A 19,313-nucleotide genomic window follows, 5' to 3' on the forward strand; every position below is an offset into this window, starting at 1 on the left:
TCCTTCCTTCCTTCCTTCCTTCCTTCCTTCCTTCCTTCCTTCCTTCCTTCCTTCCTTCATCAAGGTCTTACTCTGTTGCTCAGGCTGAAGTGCAGTGGCACGATCATAGCTTACCTCATGCTCCTGGGCTTAAGCAATACTCCTGCTTCAGCCTCCCAAGCAACTGGGACTACAGGCATGTGCCACTACGCCCAACTTTTTCTGTATTTTTTGGAGAGACGAGGTCTCCCTATGTTGCCCAGGCTTGTCTTGAACTCCTGGGGTCAAGCAATTCTCCCATCTTGGCCTCCCTAAGTGCTGGGATTACAGGCATGAGCAACTGTACCTGGCTCCCAAACGTATTTCAAGAGAGTTATGATAGTGTCAAGGTCTTTCGATTGCTTGTGACAAAGGCAGTTAGCTTTCATTGATTAAATACAATTACCTGATGCAAAGATAAATGGATTTTTATATGCCATGAGGTATCTCTTTGAAGTTACAGTCATCCAAGCAGGAGCCACTTGGTCAAAAAAGATGGAAACTAATGTCCATCAAATGGTAAATGGGTAAACAAAATGTGATTCATACAATGGATATTATTCCATTACAAAAAAGAATAAAATACTGATATCTGCCTCAACATGGATAAGCCTTTAAAACATTATGGTAAGGGAAAGAAGTCAGTCATATTATTGATTCCATTTATATAAAATGCCCAGAATAGGTAAACTCATAGAGACATTAGGGGTTGCTTAGGGTTGAGGGGTGGGCAACGAAGAAATGCAGCATGACTGCTAATGGGTATGGAATTTCTTTTTGGGGTGATGAAAATGTTTTAGGATTAGACAGTAGTGATGGTGGCACAACTCTGTGAATATACTAAAATGCACAGAATTATAAACTTTGAAAGAGTAAATTTTATGGTTTGTGAATTTATCCCAATGAAACTGTTATAAAAAATGACTGAAGGTATTCGGTTATTTTAATTTAATTTTTTTTACTATGACTTCATATATCCTACTCTCTTTATAAACATGATTTGTAAAGATATGACTTGGCCATAATAAAAACTTATGTTTTCAGTCACCATAATGTTATGGATTTGTTGTGTCTATTACAATGTACTCTTCTTTTTTAGGACTTTGTCTCCATAAATAAAACAGGTGACAGTTGTTTTCCTCTAAGCAGTACAGATAAACAGTCTGTGAATTGATGATTGGCTTCACAATGGATCTCTTTTCTGTCAAAATAAATAAAAGAGAAAAAGAAAAGGACACAGCGTTTTCAGAAGTAGGGAGTGAGGGAGAATAGTAATTTACTGTTACCTTTGGGTCTGGTCCAACTATTTCACATTATTCCTTAGAGGCTTTTATACACTAATTGTTCCACCAGTCCCCCAAACCACTTCCTGGACTAGTCTTTTCTTTGATTAACTCAATGGTTTTGGCACCAGGTAGGTGTTCATCTGATGCCAGCCTCCCTACAGTTACTGATGTCATTAATCGCCACTCCTGGTGTTACCTTCACTGCCAGGCCTCCTTCTTCTTCTGGAACCTCCCTTATTTTATGGACCTGCTTGAACATGATTCCCAGTCACTCTCTTGGGCAGTAGTCCTTAAGGTCTGGCTTCTCCCACTGTGTGGGAGAGCTCTTCCTGGCTCTAGCTCCACTGTGGAAGGACCATGAGTTAGGCTCACTTCTTCCCTGATTGGGTAAGGGATCTCAGAGTGTAGGTGACTGCTTCCAGAGGGCTCTTCCTATCTCCATGCCCACATGCCATGGACGATGAAGTGGTTACATGTTCCTGGAGAGTTCAGAACTCAGGCTTGCAGCCTTTGGGGCTCAAGTGCAGAAATCAGCACTCAGCTGTCAGCTCTCCATGTGTGGTTGGCAAAGCCAAGGAAACAGCTGCAGCTGTTGCAATGATGAAAATGTGAACCTGATTCTCATCTCTCCTGTGTGCCAACTGCCCCCAAAACTAACAAAGAGCCCTCTCAGGGTGCTCTGCTTATTGTCTTGGTGGCAGTTGTAGCTGGGCATGTCAGGTGCCCAGTTGACTGGGGAAGTCGAATAATGATTCTTGCCCTCTTGTCTTATGCTAGATGGGAGAAGTAGAGAGAAGAGCCATCCTCTGAAACAGGACCAGCAGGTCATAGAGTTTGCATTGAATAATAACACATGACTTTCTGAAGCGGTCTTACCAGTTTACATTCTTACCAACAGTGCATGAGTGTCACCTTGCTTAACTTCTTCCCAACACACACATGGATATGGAATAGAACCTCTTTACTAGTGACTATTAGTGAGGTTAAGCATGTTATCAAATGTGTGTTGGCCACTGAAGTTTTCACATTTGTGCATTGGCTGTACATGTCTGTGTCCACTCCCCACCTTTTTGTTAGAACTGGTTGTCTGCACTTTTTCCTTATAAATTTGAAGTTTCATACAAAAAGTTAATAGTATAAATTTTTTTTTTTTTTTTTTTTTTGTAGAGACAGGGTCTAGTCATATTAGCCAGGCTGGTGTTGAACTCCTGGGTGCAAGAAATCCTCCTGTCTTGGCCTTTCAAAGTGCTGGAATTATAGGCGTGTGTCACAGTGCCCAACTAACTGTATAATATTTTCTAATAACAGAAAAATATTAGAGAAACATGAGAGAGCATCAGGAAGAGAATAAATAGATAAACTGTGACATTTTTATATAGTGGCACACACTACAGCAATAAAAATGAAGACATACGTTTCATAATGGAAAAATGTTGGAAACATAATGCTGGGTTAAATAAGCAATTGCAAATGGATGTTCATAGTGTGATATGATTGAAAATTTAAAAACACAGAGAATAGTCTTAAAATTTACTTATATGTATTGCAGTATGCAACACGCCAGGCAAAACTACTTTACAATTTCAGGATAGCTATTACCTTTGAGGTGGGAAAGGGGAAAAATGAATTATAGAAGAAGGGGGAGCAGCAGAAAGGTGCTTTAACTGTATCTATAATGCTTTATTTATTAAATTTGATACGTTCCATAATTACAAAATGATTAAGGGGTCATAACTCCACTTGACGACAACATAACTGGTGGCCTAGTTCACCAAGAGATGGGCAAGTTTGCCATCCACAGATTTCAAAATCCTGGTGGTAGTGCTGACAATCATGGAAATAGGAGCTAAGGAAGATGGCGGCACACAAGGGAATTCTTCCTCCTGTGTGGTTGCCTGAATGGACTAAGTTGGCACCTTGGCCCATTCTAGGAAGACATTACAGGATGCTGCACATTGAGTCTATAATAGCAGGCAAGTCCCACAAATTCCCTATTTTCAATGTTGACATAATAGAGATGACCCTGGGTACCGATGGAGACCTCTTTCTGGCCCCCGTCAGTCCCTCTGATATCTGCCTGTGCTTGCTTCCCTCCAGGAAACTCAAGAAAGGACAAGCTGGTAGGCAGCGGAGCAACTTGTGTATGTGAGGCGCAGGTCATTTTGCCTGCAGGCACCTGGGGATACAATCCTGCAAGTGAGAATTTTCCTTGGGCAGGAACTGTCCTAGGCTTTCCATGCCCCATTGCATAGGGCTCCAGCCATCCAGAGTAAAAGGTGACCTGTATCTGACTTTAGGGCTAGTCTATGAAAGCTCTCAGGGAAACAGGAATCTTGGTGGTCTAGCCCCGCCCAGTGTGAGCATTCAAGGATAGACGAGGATATCTCTAAATCCTCAGGAAGCCAATGTTCCCTGCAATTGAAAATGTTGAACTGAGCAGATGGGAAGACAGCAAAAAGCCTACTGCTCTCTGTTGCTCACACCCTACTCACCTTGGCCTCTCTTCTAAAAGTCCCATAACTCCATTATCAATGAACAAATTCCCATGGCAATTTCACATTAAAATTCTGCTGGTGGTATTGTCTTTACCTCACAGAAGTTCCTGCTACATCACACACTTCATATTTTTTTCCAAGTAGCTTCCCCACAAAGAAAGGCACTTTTAAAGCAGGAGACAACAAAAGACAAGTGACTATATGATAAATGTAGTACCAGTCCTGAAAAGTAGGTATCCTTTTTTCTAAACCTTGCAAGAGGCTTCTTCTTAAATGCCTGGATGCCAACACAAATCAGAGGTTCATCAAATAAATTATATTCCCTCCCACCTAAGGTTAAATACTCCATTATGAAGATAAATCTCAAGTTATTTGAGCATTCTCCTGCTGATGGACATGTAAGTTGTTAATTATGTGCTATATCATAAACAGTGCTGTGATGAACAGTTGTGCACATTTATCATACCTCCTCAGGTTTGACAAGGTTATGACAAATCAGTTCCTATTAAACTGAAAGGAGATCTGACAGAGAGAAAATATTGGTGCCCTTAGTCAGTGAACCTCGCTGATGTCACGAGTTCTGGGGCTGGGTATTGCTGGGTAGTGTCGTTTGAGGAAGGACTGGATGATGATGATGATGATGATGATTTTTTGAGTTAGAGTCTCACTCAGTCACCCAGACTGGAATGCAGCGGCCGCTCCTGGCCACCGCAGCCTTGACCTGCTGGACACCTGCGATCCTTCCGCCTCAGCCTTCCAAGTAGCTGGAACTACAGGTGCGTGCTACCACGCCCGGCTATTTTTTTTAATTTATTGTGGAGACGCGGTCTCGCCAAGTTGCCCAGACGGGTCTCGAACCCGCGGGCGCAGGTAATCCACTCACCTCAGCCTCCCAAAGCTCAGGATTACAGGCTGAGCCACCGAGCCCAGCTAGGACTAGATTATTAAGACAAGGAGTTAGACATGTACATGCCCCAGTTCTGAAACTGTGCCTTGACACTAACTGGACATCACCGCATGGGACCACTGAGGGTCCAACTGAAACTCTCAATGTAATCCCAAAGGCGGTGGAGGGGTTGCCTGTGGTACACTTGGCCCCTGATTGTGACCAACCCCTTTCCATGGCTGTGAGACCATGATGGTATTAATGGTTCCACTCAGGAAAATGGCACCATTGGGATGCTGGAAGCCTACTATACCTTGGCTTGCTCTAGGAAGAGGAGGGTCAAAAAGGTGGCCATAAATCTCACCATGTCCATGTTGTAAGTGCACTTAATGACTTTTAATCTAAAATTAGTTACATTCTGGCTGGGCCCATCCATTCTGGGATATGGACCTAAGAAGAAGGACTTGGGGAGTGTCCTCCCTTCTTGAAGTCCACCAGCCTGACTACAGAAAACATATGCCAGTCTATAGTCATACCACCCCGAATGCACCCAATCTCATCTTAAACACTAACTAGGGTATGGACTTGGTTAGTACTTGGATTGGAGAAAACATATATCAGTAACTCATAAAACCTATTTAGGACTGGATAAAAAATGTGGTACATATACACAATGGAATATTATACAGCCATAAAGAAGAACAAAATCATGAACTTCGCAGCAACCTGGACAGAATTAGAGTCTATAATACTGAGTGATTTTTCACAGAAACAAAGAACTGAGTATCACATGTTCTTACTCATAAATGGACCTTGAACAACCACCGCAATACTTTAAGAAAAGGATTGACTGTAGTGGGAAACTGTGGAGGGGATGGGGGGCGGGGAAGTGGGATTGACAGTAGTGGAAATCTGCCTGGGGAAGGGGGGCATACCTCATCAACAAGGGTAACTACGCAGTGAATATTTGTATACCTAACCCTGAAATGTACCCCAAAATTTTGAAATAAAAAAACATAAATGTTAAAAAAATAAAATAAAATAAAATAGAAATCTGATCTTGACACACACACACACACACACACACACACACACACACACACACACACACCTATTTAGGAACATCAACTGTCTCTCCAGAAGTTGGCTAGGTTGCTTTGCTCTTCTCCAGTTCCAGTTAAATGCTTCTGTCTGTCTATCCTGCTTTGGCTTTGCTTTCTCTTCCACACCTCCCCTAGACCACAAGCCTCACTCTCCGGCTCTCCTTGCTCTGATCACCATTTCTAGACTTATTTCTAAAGGATGATTTAAACATATTCCCTCTGACATGATTTTTGAGGTTAGGTGTATAGTCTGGAGTTGGATGGTAGGGTTCCTTTAGCAGCTTTGCCATTTACCAGGGTATGTCACTTCATGTATTCATTTATCCAGTGTGTCATGGCTGCTGCTATGTGGCAGGCACTATGCTTGGTGCTAGTGACACTCTCAGGTATCACAAAGGAAGGGGGATGATGAGTGGTTAAAGTTTGATTAGGTTCTCTAGCCTCAGTTTCCTCATCTGTAACATAGGAACAGAACAGCTATGTCTACCTCAGAGGACTACATAAGGACTCCTGTAAAGCTCTTCATAGTGTTTGAGAATGAGCGCTCATTAGATGTTAACTTAGTATCACCATTTTTGTCCTCTGCAGGTTTTATTTCTCTTATAAAATGCCACAGTCTGAGTTTTGTTCCTCATAAGAGGCAAAATTAAATGAGCGAATTAACCCTCTGCAAAGTTAAGACCATGCCAAATGTTTCCTGGTATCTAAATCAAACCAACAGCAGGGACTAGTGTTGCTCATACAAAGGGCTGTTTCCTTTCCTTTCAAATGATGCTTAGAAGTCAGACTGCAGCCAGGAACCTAGGGCCACAGGTGTCCATTATCCATAAATCTAGAAGACAGGGAAATAGCATAGTAGGCACTTCACTGATTAGAAGACATTTCAATTTGAACATTTTTCCTTCTTGGTCTTAAACAGAAAATATATAAGTAATACACACAGAGTGATATTCAAGGTGACACGAGGCTCCCATAGAATGAAAATAATAATGCAAACTTTTGTGTCTTCCAAAATATGACTTATTTTATTCTTTCCATGGTGAAGATCGAAATGATGTTTCTTTTTATAGTTTATCATTTATTGTGTTCAAGGAAGCATTTTGTAATGCAAAAGTTGTGTTCTAGTTTTATCATTTCTCATGGAGTAAAAATATAAATAACTTGTAATACTAATATATGCAAATAACTTAATTATAAACATTAAAATAAAGTCCAAATGTACCCTGCAGCATTAACAAATGGAGAATTAAATAATTCAGCAATTGGAGGTGTTAAAATAAAAGAAGCTCACAATTTTTTAAAAAAAGATGTATCTAGTAAATAGCTAAACTATAACGCCATAGACATCATAGATCTAGCCTAGCAAGTACAGTTACAAATCTGTACCAGCAGAGTGGTCTTATTCAATTGTCTAATCACTCATTCATTCATGTAGCAGAAATTTATTTAATGCTGCTAAAGACTTATGCTTAAGTATTAGAGATATACAGGTGTGTAAGACACAGCCCTTACCTACAAAGGCCTCATAGAAAAGTAGACAAAAACAAACTTACTGAACAAAACTATGACTCCATAAATTAAATTATAAGTAAAAGGAGATGTACGCACAGCTTCAGCAACTTTAAGACAACCCCCTGCCAAAAGACATCTAGATTTTACAGGCTATAGGAGAGCAGAAGTGAGAAGGCCCTCATGGCAGATTGTAAACAACTGTGGTGAATTCTACTGCCATAGACTACTTTGTGGCTTCTCACACAGTGTGGTGTAGGATAGATCTTTCAGCTGAAGGACGTGGCAGGCCTGATTGACTGAGAACATTTTATGTCCAGACAACACACACACACACACACACACACACATAATTGGAAAGAAAATGTATTTTAGGAAGGCTGTTTAGGAAGCACATAAGAAACCAATCAAGAGTTAGAGTTGATTGCACTGAGTTAAACTAAATAGTTCATTTTATTAAATATTTCCTTTAAAAATGCTTTGTTACTTTATAAATTAAAGTATATAATAAACCCCTTTGAGAGGCACAAGGTTTAGCTATTAGAAAGAACTGTGATAAACCTGGGAATATCTTTGCTTGGAGGAATGTTGTGTGACATAACTATAGAGCAATAACGTAAAGCTTTGTAGTTCTAGGAAACCTGCTTCAAAGATGGAAGGCCTGGGCTTCCTGCTAGATAAGGTAAGACCTTCTTAAACAGTCTTTCTGCCAACATCTAAACCCAACATTCGTTGTTCTCGGGTTATTTTCTTAACTTCACCTTGTTCATTTCCAGAGGTGAGTACCTGTAGATAAATTTAAATTGTAATTAAAATTACCATACTTTTTTTTTACAATGGTAGTCTATTAATTTACTAGATTTTTCAATACTGCTTTTCAATTTTATTCCTAACTTTGAAAATTTGTATTTGTAATAAACAGCAAGTTTATGTTTCTCAAGCAATTTTTAGAAAAAGCAAACTTATTCCTAGTATAAACTTTCCTATCTTATTGAAAAATACCCCAAGAAAAATGGAAGTCTATTTACATCTTTCAGGGACACAGTCTTCTATTTTATTAATCCTCTTTGAAAAGCTGCATTGTAATAACACCACCATCAGAGGAGGCAAAAAGACATCTTGCAGAACAAGATAGTGTTAAATGGCATAACGCCAGGATGAGTCTTAGCATCCTTCCTTGAAAATGTATACCTTACTATTTCACCACTGTTATTCAACCTATTAACATCCAAATAGGAAATAAGTGGGTATCACTGAATTTTCTATTCCCTCTTCCTAGAAGTGGATTGTCCTTCTTCAGATAGTTCCATGTTTGGCTTCTTCATTTCGCCTGGTCTCAACTCAAACGCCACATCAGGTGGGCCTTCCTTACCATCCTCTATGAAACTGTGCCCTCAGCTCAGCCCTCCCCCTTGTCTTGCCCCTCTGTTTCTTATTACCCTAGATTTTTTCCTGCATAGCATGTCCAATAGTCTCCTGACAATTTATTACTGTTTTCCATCTCTCCACTAGAATATGTGCTCTTAAGAACAGGTAGTTACCTTGCTAGACTTCGGTGTGGCCATGCTTCCTGACTTTGGCCCCCTCCCCCACCTTGGGGAGCTGAATCTTCTCTCTCCTCCTCTAATTTACTTTTAAATAAACTATATACATATATATATATATATTTTTTTTTTTTTTTTTTTTTTTTTAGTTGGAGTCTCACTCTGTCGCCCAAACTGGAGTGCAGTGGCTGCTCCCGGCCACCGCAGCCTCGACCTGCTGGGCTCCGGCGATCCTTCCACCTCAGCCTTCCGAGTAGCCGGAATTACAGGCATGCGCTACCATGCCCGGCTGATTTTTTGATTTATTGTAGAGATGAGGTCTCGCTGCCCAGGCAGGTCTCGAACCTGCGGGCTCAGGCAATTCACTCACCTCAGCCTCCCAAAGGCACGGGATTACAGGCTGAACCACCAAGCCTGGCTATAAACTATATTTTTAATTTAAAAAAAAGAACAGGTAACCAGTGGTCAAGTGAACCAGGATATCTTGAAATATGGAAGGTAACTGGGAAAAAAAATACTTGTGCAAGGAATTACTGAGCAGTACAGATAACATATTACAGAATATCCCATGTGCTTTCTGAGATCCAGCTATCCACAGAAACACAGATGAGAAAGAGAATATTTAGAGAAGATAATTTTAGGAACAAGCTATCTATATACTTCTCCTGGTTGTCTAACACAAACTCAAAGTGAATTAAAATTTGGAAATGTACTACAGTATACATAAACTACATTACAATATCATCTCAAATGACTAGGTGCATTGAATTGCCTTTTCTTATTATGGTTTCAATCTGTTGGTCAGGTTTTATGATAAACAACCATATAAATGGTTATTCCTTATCAACTGTGAAATCATTGTGAATAATTCTTTTATTTTACCTCCTTAAAATATCCTAATAAATTCTTTCAAAATTTGAAACAAGGGAGAGTTTTGCCTCTCTGAGAAATTGGTATATTCCCTCTTCAAAGGAGACATATAATTTAATCATATTTCCTTGTTTTTCTTGGCTACCAGATAAAACAGTGACAGCTTTCATGATGAGTTATAATAACTGTATCAACTTTTATAGTTAAAGTATTTGTTTATTCCCTCATAATTCTGTTTAGATTTTTAAGAATCGATTTTACAGTATTTTTCTTTCCAGGGTGTCTTCAATTCTCATTTGAAAGGTTGTAAGTAACTCTGTATTTAAATCATAATACTAAACCCTAAACATAATACTCAATACTAAATGCTCAACGCTTAACTGAATAAAAAAATCACCAAGATTATGGGGAGATAATGCTAGGAATATTCGAGAAACCCGAATTACTTTGAGTTTGGTCTCAAAGATACATTGGACTATGAAATGGAGACCCAAAGGGATGAAAAATAAGTTTTGAGAATACAGCAATAAAGAATGATTTAATTTTAGCTAACATCATGGTATTAAAGGCCTCATATATCTAACAATGCGATAAAGAAATGTAAAGAGAAAGAGTCCACATATGATTTATTTTACACTCAAATCTTATTTACTAGATACCAGGATTCTGACAAATTCCCCGTTTTCTCTCAGCATCAGATTCCTTATTCATACATTGAAAGAAAAACCCTATCCCTGTGGGATTGTTGTGGGGACTGGATGAGATAATAAAAGTAAGACATCCAGTAGAGTCCCTGGCACAGAATTAATGACAGAGATTCCTGGAGAGGGTCTCTTATCTGATGCCATTAGGTCTGGCACTCAGCCAGTTCAAAAGAGACATCTATATCTGAGACGTGCACAACATTATACATCACACACACTCCTTACACATTTTTAAATAAACCTTTATTTTAGAAGTTTTATATTTACAGAAAATTGTGAGATAGTCGGGTCCCCATGCACTCCCACACCTAATTTCCCTGATTTTCAACATTTTACGTCAGTATGATATATTTGTTATTATTAATAAATCAATACCGGTATATTATTATAAACTAAAGTCCATACTTTGCTCGGCTTTCCTTAGTTTTTTCCCTAATGTCCTTTCTCTGTTCCAAGATACACATTGCATTTAGTCATCATGTCCCCTTTGGCTCCTCTTGGCCGTTTCAGTTTGTTTTGATGACCTTAGCAGTTTTGAAGAGTTCTAGTCAGGTTTTTGTAGAATGTCCCTCAAATGAAACTTGTCTGATGTTTCTCTCATAGACAGACTGTGATTATGTATTTAGGGGAGGGATACTACACAAAGTGCCATTTTCATTCCATCATATCAAGGATACATAAAATCAACATGACATCACTGTTAATTTTAACCTGGGTCATCTGGATGAGGTAGTGTCTGTCAGTGTCTTATAAATTTTTTTCCCCTTTCTTCAGAAGGAAGTCATTATGTAAGCCCAAGCTTAATTTATGCTCCCCTCCTTGATGGTGGAGTAGCTATATAAATCATCTGGAGTTCTTCTGCATAGGAGATTTGTTTATTCTCCTCCATTTGTTTATTTGATAATTTGTATCAGTAAGGATTCATGGATATTTATTTTATACTCTGGGTTATAATTCAATATTAATTTATTTTGTTGCTCACATTGTTCCAGCTTTGGCCACTGAAAGTCTTTCAGTTGGCTCCTGTGTCCTTTTGGTATACCACTCGCCCCATCATTGAGGGTTTGTTTGGATTGTTGTTATTTTTTAATTTTGTTTTGGAGAACTTCTTTACTTTCTGGCACTACCTGATGCTACAAGCTTGTGTTGTATATGTCCTCTCAGGTTCTAGAAATTGTCATTTTCCCAAGAAGCCCTGATTCCTTTCTTTTATTGAAAAATGATGTTAGAAACCAAGATATTGATTCCAGGCATGCTCATTGCTACTGGGTGGTGTTGTTTCTGGGCCCTTTCAGCTGACAGAGCAATAAAATACATATGCATATACTAACTTGTATATATACGCATATGTATAAGTATTTCTATGTGCAATCATCTATACCTGTCTTAAGCTAAACATGATTTCATACTGATGTTGCCAATTCATTACCAAATGGATCATTCTAGCCTTCTCCATTTGATATCTGTTAAATTCAACTTCAAAATGAGAAATCTAGCTCCCACTGTGTTTCACATGTTTACTTGGTGATATAGTGATATATGAAATGTTAGCCTGTACCCACCATGGAAAACAACTGTTTTAACTAGAGTACAGTTTTACAGACACCACTCATTTATAAACTTATGTAGGTCAGTAATCTTCCCCTTCTTCTCATTCTCTTCCGTGAGATGATTTCAAATATTTTTAAAACAGTTAAATTATTTTCTCGTATTTTGCATTCCACCCTGGAATTCCTCAGCCTTTTAAGTGCTATCTTAAAAATTTACTTTGTGCTGCAAAACTGCATCAACTGTAACAAACGCACAGTTTCATGTATACACCATTACAGTATGATACAGAATAGTTTTAACACCCTAAAATACCCCTGTTCAAACTTTCTCCTTTCCCCTGAACCCTTGGCAACCCCTGATCTTTTTACTGTCTCTATATAGTTTTGCCTTTTCCAGAATGTCACATAATTGAAATCAAAGTATGTGGCCTTTTAGACTGGCTGCTATCACTTAGTAATAAGCATTTAAGATTCATCCACATATTTTCATAGCTTGGTAGCTCAAATTTCTCTTGATTGCTGAGTATTATTTCACTGTAGGATGTATCGTGGTTTGTCTATATGTTCACCTATTGAAGGACATCTTGTGTGCTTCGAGTTTTTTGTGTTGATAAATAAAGCTGCTATAAACATTGGCATGCAGATTTTACATGGAAATACTCATAAGTTTTCAAATCTGTTGGGTAAACACCTAGAAGTTCAGTTGCTGGATGATATGATAAAATTGTATTGAGTTTTGTAGGAAGCCTCCAAACTGTTTTCCAAGGTGGCTGTCCCATTTTTCATTCTCATCAGCAATGGCAAGAGTTCCTGTTGCTCTGCATCCTTGCCAGCAATTGGTATTATCATGGTTTTTTTTAAAAAGGCATTCTAATATGTGTGTAGTGGCATCTTCTTTTAAAAATTATTTTATTTTAGATTCAAGAGGTATATGTGCAGATTTGTTACATAGGCATGTTCTGTGATGGTAAGGTTTGGGCTTCTAAAAAGCCTTCCCTCCAGGTGATAAATGTGGTATCTGATGGGTGGTGTTTCAACCCTTATTCCCCTTTTCTCCCTCCCCTCTTTAGTAGTTCTCAGTGTCTTTTGTTCCCATCTTGTGTACGTGTGTGCCCAGTGTTTGGCTCCCACTTACGAGTGAGAACATGTGGTATTCAGTTTTCCATTTCTATGATAATTCGCTTAGCATGATGGCCTCAAGATGCATCCATGTGGTATCCTCTAAATATTCAAGTTTGCCATGTGGAACACCTTTTCATATGTTTACTTATCATCTGTATGTTTATTTTGATGAGGTATCTGTCCGGATCTCTTGCCCACCTTTAAATTGTTTTTTATTGTTGAGTTTTAAGAATTCTTTGTACATGCTGCATTCAAATCTTTTATCAAGTATATATTCAGTCTATAATTTCTCCCAGTGCATGGCTTACCTTTTCATTCTTTTAATTGTGCTTTCTCTGAGAAGTTTAATAAAGTCTAAGCTATCAAATTTTTCTTTCAAAAATTATGCCTTTGGTTTTGTATCTAAAAATTCATCTACAGACCCACGGTTATCAAGATTTTCTCTTATGTTTTCTTTTAAATGTTGTATAATTTTACATTTTGCATTTATGTCTGTGATTCAGCTCAAGTTAATTTTTGTGAAAGGCATAAGCTTTGTGTTTAGGTATGTATGTTGCATATGAATGACCAATTGTTCCATAATCATTTATTGAAAAGACTATCTTTTTCTGCAGAGAATTGCCTCTGCTCCTTTGTCAAATATAAGCAGACTATATGTGCACAGGTCTATTTCTAGACTTTCTTTTGTGCTCCATTGATCTATGTGTCTTTTTTTTTTTTTTTAATCAATACCATGGTATCTTGAATATTACTGCCAAATACTAAGTCTTAAAATTGAAGAGTATGGGTCCTTCATCCTTGTTCTTTACTATCATGTTAGATATTTTAGGTCTTTGCCTTTTCATAAAAACTTTAGAATCAGTTTGTCAACATATACAAAATAGCCTGCTGAAATTTAAATTGGTATTGGATCAAATCTTAAATGAAGCTGGAAATAAATGACATTGTAACAATATTGAGTCTTCCAATCCACAAACACGCACTAGTTCTCCATTTATTTAGACATTTTTGTTTTCTTTTATCAATGTTTTGTAGTGTTTCACATATAGATCCTGTACATATTTTGTTAGACTTATACTTAAGTACTTGATTATTTTTTGGTGCTGTTGTAACTGTTATTTTTTACTTTATGTATGGATGTATGTACATATTTATTTGCGTTGAAGTCTCATTCTGTTGCCCAGGCTGGTATGTAGTGGCATGATCACAGTTCACTGCAGCCTCAACCTCCTGGGCTCAGACAATGCTTCTGAGTAGCAGGGACTACAGGAACATGCAACTGCACCCAGCTAATTTTTTTTTTAATTTTCTGTAGAGATGGTGTCTCACTATGTTGTCCAGGCTATTTTTAAAATTTCATATTCTAGTCATTCTTTGCTGGCGTATAGAAAAGAAAATGGACTTTTGTATATCAATATTGCATGCTGAGACCTGATTATAATCACTTATTAGTTCCAAGAGTTTTTATTGTTCTTGCTATTGATTCTTGGGATTTTCTAGTTATATAATGCTGTTATCTGTGAATAGAGACAGTTTTAATCTATTTTTCTAATATAAACACCATTAATATGCTTTTCTTCTCTCACTGCACTAGCTAGAATTTCTAGTATAAACATTTTTAAAAAAATTTTATCAAAACATGTAAACATGCCAATCTTTCACTACCAGGCCAAGACCTCTTCTCTAAGAATGGACCAACTGATGGGAGTTAGGTGCTATATTTCTTGCAGAAACCACACTTTCTTTAAGATTTTTCATGCATTCTCTTAAGGACCCCCAAAATGGAGATATTTGCAAAGCAATCTGAGTGCAGAATTTGCTTTAAGTTTTAGGAAACTTTTTGCCTTTATAAAAATTTGCCTTGCTTGTACTAATTTTTTACTAATGCCATTGAAAGATTAAATAAACTAGACTTTATTTAATATTTCAATGACATTTAGCTGCATGTTAATGAATGAAAATCTCTCCTCAAAATCCATTTTATCAATTCACAATAATAATTAAATTATAAAATCACACTAACAATTGGAAGTGGATGAATAAGCTGGAAACAAAAAAAAAAAACTGATGTGATAATAGTGACTCTATTGGCAAGATCAGAAGTTCTCAGAAACATACCTAGTGGCTTTAAACTCTCAGCGTTCTACAGGATTAGTCAATATACTCAGGGGGAATCAAAGTCACTTTGTCAGGCTGCAAAACAGTTAAGTGGACTAAGAGGTAATTTACTGTATTAAGTTACAGCCTTAATTTTGGACCAATGAACAAATGAAAACACATTCAGCAGGTAAGTGACTCACGATCACAGTTCACTGCAGCCTCAACCTCCTGGGCTCAGGCAATGTTTCTGAGTAGCAGGGACTACAGGAACATGCAACAGCACCTGGACAGTTGTTCACAACTAAACTCTCACACTAAGAAAAGTAATACACTGTCTTCTTTTTTATTTTGTGGAAGCGTGACCATCCATACAATCTGAAGCAGTATGACTTTAACAGAAAATCTTGAACATGGGTTTAAAACTACTATAATGCAGAGCTACCTGGGAAAGGGAATTTGCAGCTTATACGAATTATGCTGAGCACTTTACATACAGAACTCTATTAATGTAAGTAAGCTATAAAATTGTTTGGGGCAAGAGATATGATTTTCATTTCCTCCTATTCCCCACTGTGATGGCTTTGTAATGGGTCAATTTGACTAGGCTAAACTACATTCCTCAAAATTTTCTTTCTTCTATGATGGGTTAGAGGGACCATAAGAGAGACTCTTGTGAGATGTGGAAGGCGCAAGGAAGAACGCAGCCATTTTGTAGATCACACATTGTGCTAATGATCTTCTGCATTGACATGAAGCAGCAGCTAGCCTTGCAATTATTCCACCTTTCCTTAGATCCTCCACCCCCTTCTCTGACTCCTGGAACAGGTATGTGTGTGTGCATGTGTGTGTGTGTGTGTGTGTGTGTGTGTGTGTGTGTGTGTGTGAGAGACTGTCCAAAGCGGAGTCCTGGCTTCAGCAAGATATCCTTGTAACCAAGGTCAGAGTTAACAAGAGCTGACATAGGTTTCAGTCCATCCTTCTGGGGTTCCAGCTCATGCTTGTCAGCTCTTCCCTGCTTGTGGTCTCCCCTTCCTGACTGTTTGCCCTGTGGACTTCAAGCTGCAGCATCAGACACAGAGACTGGTCAACGAGCCCCTCAGATTGTGTAAGGCCAAATTTCCATAATAAACATCTCACTCGTGTGTGTGTGTGTGTGTGTGTGTGTGTGTGTGTAGATGTATACATGTGAATATATCTATGTATTAAGTGCATAAGTATACCGCATTTGGGTTCAGCATGGCGACACTGCGTTGTCGGGAGTTTGTCTTTTATCATATGCGTAATTGTGGATGTTGTGCTTGCGAATACGCCTTGCATTTTGAAGATTTGAAGAAAGTTAGTGCTATTTGTGGGCTAAGAAGATGAAGTGTCAAATGGAAAAGAAATGAACACTTCCGACATTTTCTTCTGTTTGAGTTTAACAGAGGAGTAGAGGCAGCACTAGTGGCTCAAAACATTTGTGCAGTGTGTGGGGCAAACGTTGTCAGTGAGAGCATGGCAAGGAAATGCTTTTGCCGTTTCAAAAAGGGCCACATCGACCTGAGTGGTTCTCCACAGTCAAGACAGATGAAAGCCATTTAGATGTTTTAATCTACGATGACCCCTGTCAGTCAACCTGAGAACTGGCAAATGTGATGAACTGTGACGACATTTCCATAGACAAGTGGAAAATGCTAGAAACTTATGCATCAACCCGATATATGTATGTATCCCTATCTATCTATCTATCTGTCTATCCATCCAACCATCATCCATCCATCTCCATTCTTGTTTTGAGGCAACGAGGGAGAACTGGTCCAATTGCTATATGACAATACACTTACAACACAAAAGCGTTTCTTTTGGATACCTCGATAAACACAAAACTTACCATCTCAGATACTGAGATACTTTTGCAGCCTTCCACCCCAAGTTATAAGGCAATTTATGACATATATGCTGGGGGAGGAATGGACTGACATCCGAACACTCTTTGTAACTCCTTTCAACCCCAGATGATTCTGGCGCATGGTTTTTAAGGAAATTAAAAAATTTGTTTTCCTTTCTTCCTTTTTTATTAACCAGCGTGTCCTTTCCACAATGATTCACAACCTACCATTGATAGTGGGTGTTTTTATTAAGGTGTCACAGTTCACAAAATGTCTTAATATCCTCCCTCAGGGCAGTGTGTGGTTTCAAATAGCAAAAGTTTACCACGGTGGTTTAAAGAGGCATGGATTCAAGAAACAAGAAGTCATGAAGCAAGCAGGCTAGCGCTGGCACAGAGGCTCCAAGATGCCAGGTTGTGCTCATCACTAATCTGCCAATCTTAAGATGTAGCTTGTTGTCCATGTTGGCTGCCTCATGTTCACAGGATAGTTGCTGCACCCCCTAGCTACACATCTATATTCCAGGTGGGAAGGTAGAAGATAGGCAAAGCCCAAAACAGAAGAAATGTCAGCCGATTTATCTTTAGTCTAATAATCAGAAAAGATTTCCCACAAATAGCACTCAGTAAATTTTCACTTATATACCACTGGCCCTATCTGTATCTTATAAGCCATCATGAGCTGGAATTTTACAAAGAGCAAAGAGGTTATGAATAGAGATTGTGACAACCAACTGCCACCATTTTTCTCCTGTGCCACTATTTTTCTATAAACTTTTAAAATTAACACTTATTCTGAATTATGGCTCAAATTCAAAACCCACTTTTATAACTTTTTTTAACCAAAAAGCTAAAACTCGTTAAATATTTTCATTCCCTCCTGAATTGTACTCCACACATCTTTAAAATAAAATTTTAAAAAATTTTAAAGATAAATAAATGTTTTCATGCCCAAAGAACTGGAAAATAAACAAACAACATTACATCAAATACTCAAATATCTAAGATGACACAGCAATAAGATAAACAGGCCATCCACTCCCCAGCTACTAATGAGCAACAATACTAGGGGTGACACACGCAAAAAATGGAATTACCTTTTAGAGGGCAGGACCCTTGTAGTACAGGCTTCACCCCTTAGGGAAGTGTTCTAGGAAACCAGCAGCATCAGTGTGCCAGCTAGCATTGTTGTGAGAGGCTGTTCGACTTCAGTGAATTTTTTTTTTTGAGATTCTTTCACCGTTTGCCCATTTCATAATGGGTGGTTTTCGAGTGCACCTGCTCACATCACAATAAGCGTTCAGTAGTTTTTGACCAAAAAACGGCATGACCCCTATGCCTTACCCTTATGCTCCCTATTCATTGATCTTGTCCCAAGCAAATATGTTTCGCTTCCGCGATGGAAAGAGTCCTCAAAGGGAAACATTTTGCCTGTGTGGAAGAGGAAAAACAAAAGGCACTAAAAGGCATCAAAATTGATGAGTTCAAAAACTATTTTGTGCAGTGGGAAAAAAGTGTCTTGATAGCTGTATTTCATCAAGTGGAGAGTACTTCGAAAGTGACTGAAGTGTAAACATGTAAGAACGAATACACAATTTTTAAAAATAAATTCTGAAGTTTTGGAGGTCCCCCTCGTATATTCATCTGCAAACCATCTTCCTTGTTTCCTGTTGCCCTGTCTCCATACTCTTTGTCTATTTAAGGTTTGAGATACCCTAGTCTGACCCTTTGAAACAAAAACAATTGTATTTTAAGAATATGCTCAAGCCGGGCTCGGTGGCTCAGCCTGTAATTCCGCGCCTTTGGGAGGCTGAGGTGAGTGGATTGCCTGAGCCCGCGGGTTCGAGACCTGCCTGGGTAGCGAGACCTCATCTCTACAACAAAATCAAAAATTAGCCGGGCGTGGTAGCGCGCGCCTGTAATTCCGGCTACTCGGAAGCTGAGCGGAAGGATCGCCGGAGCCCAGCGGGTCGAGGCTGCGGTGGCCGGGAGCGGCACTGCACTCCAGCCTGGGCGACAGAGTGAGACTCCAACTCAAAAAAGATAAAAATAAAAATAAAAACCAGTGTTAAAAACTCAGGCACACATTGCCTTGCTAAGCTATGCTGTAGCCCTGTGCTCTTTGAGCTATGGCCAGGCCATGTTTTCTTAAGCTTTGGCCCCTTCCCCTACCTTGGGGAGGTGAAGCTCCTCTTTCTCTCTCTCTAAAAAAACAAACAAACAAACAAACCCGGGCACTGCTGGGTGCGGTGGTTCATG

General features: G+C 38.8%; 1 protein-coding gene across 1 annotated transcript in view; it reads right to left on the reverse strand.

Moving 5' to 3' along the window:
- NXPH2 (neurexophilin 2) overlaps positions 1 to 19,313 on the reverse strand; it is a 118,219-nt gene that overhangs the window by 77,324 nt on the left and 21,582 nt on the right. The window lies entirely within an intron of this gene.

The sequence above is a fragment of the Carlito syrichta genome, unplaced genomic scaffold, assembly GCF_000164805.1.
Source record: "Carlito syrichta isolate Samal-C Ts95f unplaced genomic scaffold, Tarsius_syrichta-2.0.1 Scaffold302589, whole genome shotgun sequence".
Lineage (NCBI taxonomy): Eukaryota > Metazoa > Chordata > Mammalia > Primates > Tarsiidae > Carlito > Carlito syrichta.